The following is a 6,952-nucleotide window of genomic DNA, read 5'->3' on the forward strand; positions in this document are numbered from 1 at the left end:
AATTGCTTTACATTTTTGAAAATTACTGAGGACTCCAAAGAGCTTTTGTTTGTATATATCTATCAGCATTTATCATATTCGAAATGAAAACTGAGAAACAAGTTTAATTAACTCATTAATTTCTCATTAACTAAGAAATGTTTAGTTCTTTTAAAAATTACATTATATTAGTTCCCAATTTCCACTATAGTAAATTACCACAAATGTAGATGCTTAAGACAATACAACATTATTTTCTTATGATTCTGGAAGTCAGACGTCTAAAATCAAGGTCTTGGCAGGGCAGCATTACTTCTGGAGGCTTCAGAAAAGAATCCATTTTCTTACCTTTTGCAGCTTCCAGAGGCTGCCTGCATTACTTGGATTATGGTCTCTTCCTCAGCCTTCAAAGTATATCACTCCAGTCTCCAGTTCCTTCAGTGCATCTCTTTGTTCTGCTTCTGACACTTCTGCCCCCCTCTTGTAAGGACCTGGTGATTGCATCGTGCCCACCCATTTAACCCACAACATCTTTCCATCTCAAGATTCTTAACTTAATATCTGAAAAGTCCCTTTGGCCATATAAAGTAACATATTTATAGATTCTGGCCACTAGGATGTGGCTATCTTTGGAGGGGGCAATTATTCAGCCTACCACAAAAAAATAAAGTTATTCATTTTAACATAAATAACTATATTTTCCAAAACTCAAACTAAACTTGAGCCAGAAGTGTGACATGGTTTTATATTTTGCAAATCTCTTCAGTGACTTGATAAGTAGAAGACAGCTGGATTCTCATATCTGCTTCTGCACTCAATCTGTTCTGATGTGTTATTTCGGTTGAAGTATTAGAAGAAACTTCATCTTCACACGGTCACATATTTGTAAAAAGGAGTATTTTAAATGACTTTTCAGATAATTGTGGCTATGCTTATTTCACACTCCACCACAGCTTGACAAGTGGTAGTTTTTTAAAGGTTGATTGCAGTGTAGAATCTGAAGCAATTTTAATGAAGTTTTCATATACTGTCATGTGAAAACCCATGTGACACTTTGAATGATCTTGTAATATCATATCTTCATTATTTGGAAAATACTGATCCACTAGATTGTGCCTATGTTTTGACGATTAGAATATTTTATGATATAATATTTTTAAACATTTATTTATTTATTTTTAAAGTCTTTATTGAATTTGTGACAATATTGCTTCTGTTTTGTACGTTTTGGTTTTTTGCCCGCGAGGCATGTGGAATCTTAGCTCCCCAACCATGGATTGAACCCGCACCCCGTGCATTAGAATGAGAAGTCTTAACCACTGGACCACCAGGGAAGTCCCTAAAAACATTTATTATATCACCACTAATCTCATTTAAAAAGTCTTTAAACCTTGGGAAGCTATTAAGCTCCCGGTGGAAGACACAAGTTTTCCAATTCTAATTTTTTCTTTAAATCTTGAATTTTATCTCTGGCAACAAACACTGCCACTTGTTTTCCTTGAAGCAACAGGCTTCCTTTGTTCGTTTTCAAGAAAATATCTACCAAGTACCCAAGTCTGAATAACCACGGTTTGTCTGTCAGTTGCTTCTTCAAGTAAAAAGGGCGTGACATTTAAAAATTATAAGTGAGGGCTTCCCTGGTGGCGCAGTGGTTGAGAATCTGCCTGCTAATGCAGGGGACACGGGTTCGAGCCCTGGTCTGGGAAGATCCCATATGCCGCGGAGCGGCTGGGCCCGTGAGCCACAACTACTGAGCCTGCGCGTCTGGAGCCCGTGCTCCGCAACAAGAGAGGCCGCGAAAGTGAGAGGCCCGCGCACCGCGATGAAGAGTGGCCCCCGCTTGCCACAACTAGAGAAACCCCTCGCACAGAAACGAAGACCCAACACAGCAAAAATAAATTAATTAATTAATAAAAAAATAATAATAATAAATAAAAAAAATAAAAATAAAAATTATAAGTGAATAGTCCAGTTCTCAACTCAAACAGTTGCACAAGTTCTTCTCTTCAGGACAAGGCTTATACCTCAGTGTGCACAAGTGTTATATGCATATTTCTTGGTTCTTTACACATGTTATTAAAAAGCCATTTAAAAATTTGAGCATTGTTCCTGCTTCATCAAGGATATTTTAAAATGAAACTGGTACTTTTCCTCTGTGAGGGTGTGGCAGGAAGCATACAAGTGCCACTTGTTTTACTACCACTTTAATTCACACGAAGGCGCTGGCATTTCGACCCGTCATTGCTTTAGCACCATCAGTGCCAACGTCAACACAGCGAATAAGGCAAAAAAACCTTAGTATTATTATTGAAATAGTTTTGACAATGCAGACCCACTGAAAATATCTCTGGGATCCCTGGGGGTCTGGGGACAGCAGATTCAGAACAACTGCCTTAGGGCATTATCTTTGCCTGCCTCTGAATCAATGCCACATCCACAATCCAGCTTTCAGGAAGGAAGAGCAGAAGTGGAGGGCAAGTGATTTCTTCTCAGAGAAGTGACAGTGGTGATGCACATTGCTTCTATTCACATCCCGTTAGTGGGGACTTAGTCCCGTGACCAAACGGGGCTGCTGGGGATGATGGGAAATGTGGCCTCCAGCTAAGCAACCTTGTGTTTAGCAAAAACTGGACCACTATTAAGGGGAGAACACCATTAAGGAGACAAGGAAGTTTCTGCTACATGAATCCCATCAAACGTATTCAAGTTGGCATATAATTAGCTTCCTACATATTCATTTTAGCTCATTTCATGTGTATCTTTTAAAAAACGTAGTAATTCATTTTAGGGGTTGGGTTTTCCTGACACACATCCATTAAAATGGTGCAAATATGAGATTGAAAATAGTAATATTAATACAACTGAGGCATTCTTAGAGCTGGGACAAGTTCTGAACAGTGATTCTGGGGTAGAAATCAGAAGATAATAGGGGTAGTGGAGCATAATTTTCTGTAGATGGAACAGGACTGAAATAAAAATCAGGATAAGTTTAAAGAAAAAAAAATAAAATGTCTATATATTTGTTTCTTGGCCCATGCCCTCATTCAAGACAGGAGCCTTCATAGTAATGGAAGAAGCATGAGCCTTTACACAAGAGACAGAAAAGAAAGTTCTTTTCTTCAGGTTCCACATTTGAAAATGGTGATAAATAATATCCACCTCATAATAATATTATGAGGGATTAAATGAGAAAAGCTGTGTGATATCCTGACCACAGACTATACTTAACAAAGACTACAGCAAAACTACGACGCAAATCACTGGGCAAATAAGTAATTTTCCTGGTGAGGAGACAAAGCTAATGGTATTGAATTACCTGGAGTTTTCTAGTTCTGGCGCTGCCCTTCCATGAATGTAGTCAATGCACAAAAGGAGTTAGCATCTTAAATATCCCAAAGAATTAGCTTAAGGAGAGACTTTCCAAGGTCAAAATGTCATGGACCACAGGGTAGACTAATCCCCGATTTGTCTGAAACACATTTATGCTTCTGCGGATGTGTTTTAATAGCCTCCTCCCATCTAGGTAAATGGATCTTTTAGATCATATCTGTTAACCCACCCAGCATCTCTCCCCACAAGGGTCTGGGCAGAGATGAGAATCCAGACAGGGGCCAGTTAAGAAAGGAACACGTAAGAAGGGATCTTGCCAAGTGCTTGGGAACACGATCTGGTCTCTGAGAAGATAAATGTTAGTCATTTACTTATCAGAGGTGTGTGTGCTTTTCCAGACAGCTAGGGAGGTGGCCTTGGGCGGCAGAGTTACCTAACAGATCCTTTTCCACCACCCCCCACCAGTGCTCTGCCTTTTGTTAATGTAAACAGAGAAAATATCTACCACCTGTTCAATAATTTCCACACAGTGTGAACCTTTGGGGATAAAGATGAATTTCTTCTCAGTTGCTTGGTTTGTCTGTGAATTGATCAATGAGAGACTGAACGCTTTGATGATGTAAGAGAAACAGGGTTTTTAATGAACTCGGAGGCAGGGTTTTGAGGCCATTTCCCATTAGGACTCCTGGCAGGGCAGAGCGCAAGGGCAAGGAGAGGGCGCAAATGAAGGCCTGTCATTCCCTGGGAGCTGGGATGCCGAGGACGCGGGGAAGGCGCGGCAGGCCTGGAGCCTCACAGCTGCCAGAAGCGCGCCTGGACATCAAAAGGAAGACGGACCTTGAGGGAGACAAAGCGCTAAGCAGACCGTGATGCTGCCGAAAACAAACGTGATTGTCCGTTTTAGCCCTGACAGTCTTCAGCATGAATAAACAAACCAGGCAGTTCATGTAGCCATTCATCCTAATCATTAACAACAGGATAAAATGATCGCATCTTGTGTGCTACATTAAAAAAAAAAATCTGCACCAGCTACATGAAAGCTCAAAAATATTTTCTCTTTCTAAAAGGAAAAAAAAAAGCTTACAAGAGAGGGGGAAAACGGCTATTCCTTTTGACTTAACACGTGATGACATGGAACGGAGCACAGACCACACATAAACACTGGCAACCCGAGCTCATCTCTGCAGCCCCTGCATTCACAGAGTTTTCGGATGCAGCAACTACCACCAACCACTGCTGAGAACCGCTGGGGAATCCACGTGTGCTGGCAGCTTGGCATACTCAGTTTGGTTGTAATACTGGGTAATAAGAGGACACTTGGCACTTACAGCTTCAGCCATTGAGCCTTTCTTAAAAATCTTGACGCGTGCCACAGTAGCCAGAGGAGAACCGATATTGTCTAAGTCGCGGGTGAAATAATGATATTGTTCATTATTCCATAATTCAGTAAATAAAAGTAAACAGATTGTAAAATCAGAGTTTCTGAAAGCAGAAATGGGAAATCAGAGCATATTAGGAAAGCATAAACAATTTAGAAGTGGTTATTACTTACATTTTTCTGCAAAGTTTTAAGGGAGGGTCATATTTCATAATAATTACAGATCTCAATGTTGATTTATCTTTTTCTAGCATCACCTTTTCTCCTTCTGCTTTATTTGGAGAATACATGTAGCCTGTTTGAAAACATTACAACTAAATGGAGGCTCCTCCCCCTCTGCCCAGGTTGAAAATTTTCAAACTTTTTTTCCATTGTTTGCTTTAAAAAGAACTCTCATTCAGATAGAAAACTAAAGATTATGATTCAAAAACAATTCTAAACCTTCCAGACACACATTGATTTGTAGTAATTATCTTTGGGCTTTTTTTTTTTCTCCTAAACAGTTATATTCTCTGGAAATGTGAGTCCTACAATTCCTTTCCATTCTCCTTCTCACATGTTCATTTCTCTGATTAGAGATCAAAATGCTTATTTTGTTCAGCCCATTGCTGTCAGATTATTGGTACTCAGGAGATTATTATTCACAAGTCTGCAGAGAGAGTACTTCATTTTTACCATACCTGAAATGGAAATCACCTAGTTTAAATGAAATTTTCATCAAGATTAGTGATTCAGTCAACATGTAATTATTTTGGATTTCAAAACTTTTTTCTTTTCTTTGGAAATGCATTACAATCTGTAACCACCATATGAAAATCTGTGAAGCAGTTGAAATCACAGTCAGACACCTCACTTCCTAGAGATAGCCAAAGGAGTCCACACTATTTCCGCATCTCCCGGACGCCTTATAGGAAAGCTCCACCAAGTTTAGGTCTATAGACTTTCCCATTGCTACACCTCCACTTGGAATATAGTAAGCACCCAATTAGTGTTGGCCATTACTATTATAATTATAATGATTAAAATCCAGATACTATCCCATTTCTTCCAGGCCCAAAGCTAGGAAGCTTGCTGTCTTAGCCAGCTTGGGCTTCCATAACAAAATACTGTAGACGGAAAGGCTTAAACAACAGACATTTATTTCTTATGGTTCTGGAGGCTGAGAAGTCCAAGATCAAAGTGCTGGCAGATTCAGTTCCTGCCGAGGAACCCTTTCCTGGCTTGTAGATGGCCACCTTCTCACTGTGTCCTCACAAGGTGGGAAGAGAGAGCAAGAGGAAGGAGGTTCTCTGGTGTCTCTTCTTATAAGGGCACTATTCCCATCATGAAGGCCCCACCCTCAGGACCTCATCTAAACCTAATTACCTTCCAAAGGCTCCATCTCCAAACAGCTTCACATTGGGGGTTAGGGTTTTACACATGAATGGAGGGGTGGGCATAATTCAGTTAATAGCATTCAGCTCCTGACCCCCTAAATTCATATCTTTCTCATATGCAAAATACATTTATTCTATCCCAACAGCCCCAAAAGCTTCCACTTAACCAGCATCAATTCTAAAGTCTAAGGTCCACAATCTCATTTAAATATCATCTGAATCACCTATGGGTGAAACCTGAAATATGACTGATCCTGAGGCAAAATTCCTCTCCAGCTGTGAACCTGTAAAACCAGATGTGCTTCCAAAATACAATAACGGGCTGGGCATAGGATAGACATTCCCATTCCCAAAGGGGGAAATAGGAACAAACGGTGACAGATCCCAAGTAAATCCAAAACTTAGCAAATTCCATTACCTCTTAAAGCTTAAGAATAATCCTCTTTGTTTCCATGCTTTACCCTCTGGGACCACTGGAGTGGCAGTGTCACCCCATAATGACACTGAGGCAGCTTGGGATGAGGTGCCTTGTTCCCTGGGCTCCAGGGGGCCTGCTCCCATGTCTCTCTGAGAGGGCCCCTACCCTGAGGCACTGGGCAGGGCAACCTGACCACTAATCTGATAGTCGATATCCAGGCTGACATGTAGCCTATTGTACCATATTCTTATTCTCTTTAAAGTATTATAGTCTCTGTTCTATCTATAATGCCCTGGACTTAAACAGTGAACTTCAATTTCACCTATAAGTAGAAGCCACACTTTGGCAAATGTTCCAAATGTCAGGGAGTATTCAGAAAGGGCAAATGTTAGTGACCCATTGCGATCTTTAGGTTTCATGCAGCGTTTGGTAGCCCTCTGTTAGTTAAAGATGTGCAAATGTCTGTCTCAA

Source organism: Physeter macrocephalus, chromosome 20 (genome assembly GCF_002837175.3).
Source record: "Physeter macrocephalus isolate SW-GA chromosome 20, ASM283717v5, whole genome shotgun sequence".
In the NCBI taxonomy this organism is placed as follows: domain Eukaryota; kingdom Metazoa; phylum Chordata; class Mammalia; order Artiodactyla; family Physeteridae; genus Physeter; species Physeter macrocephalus.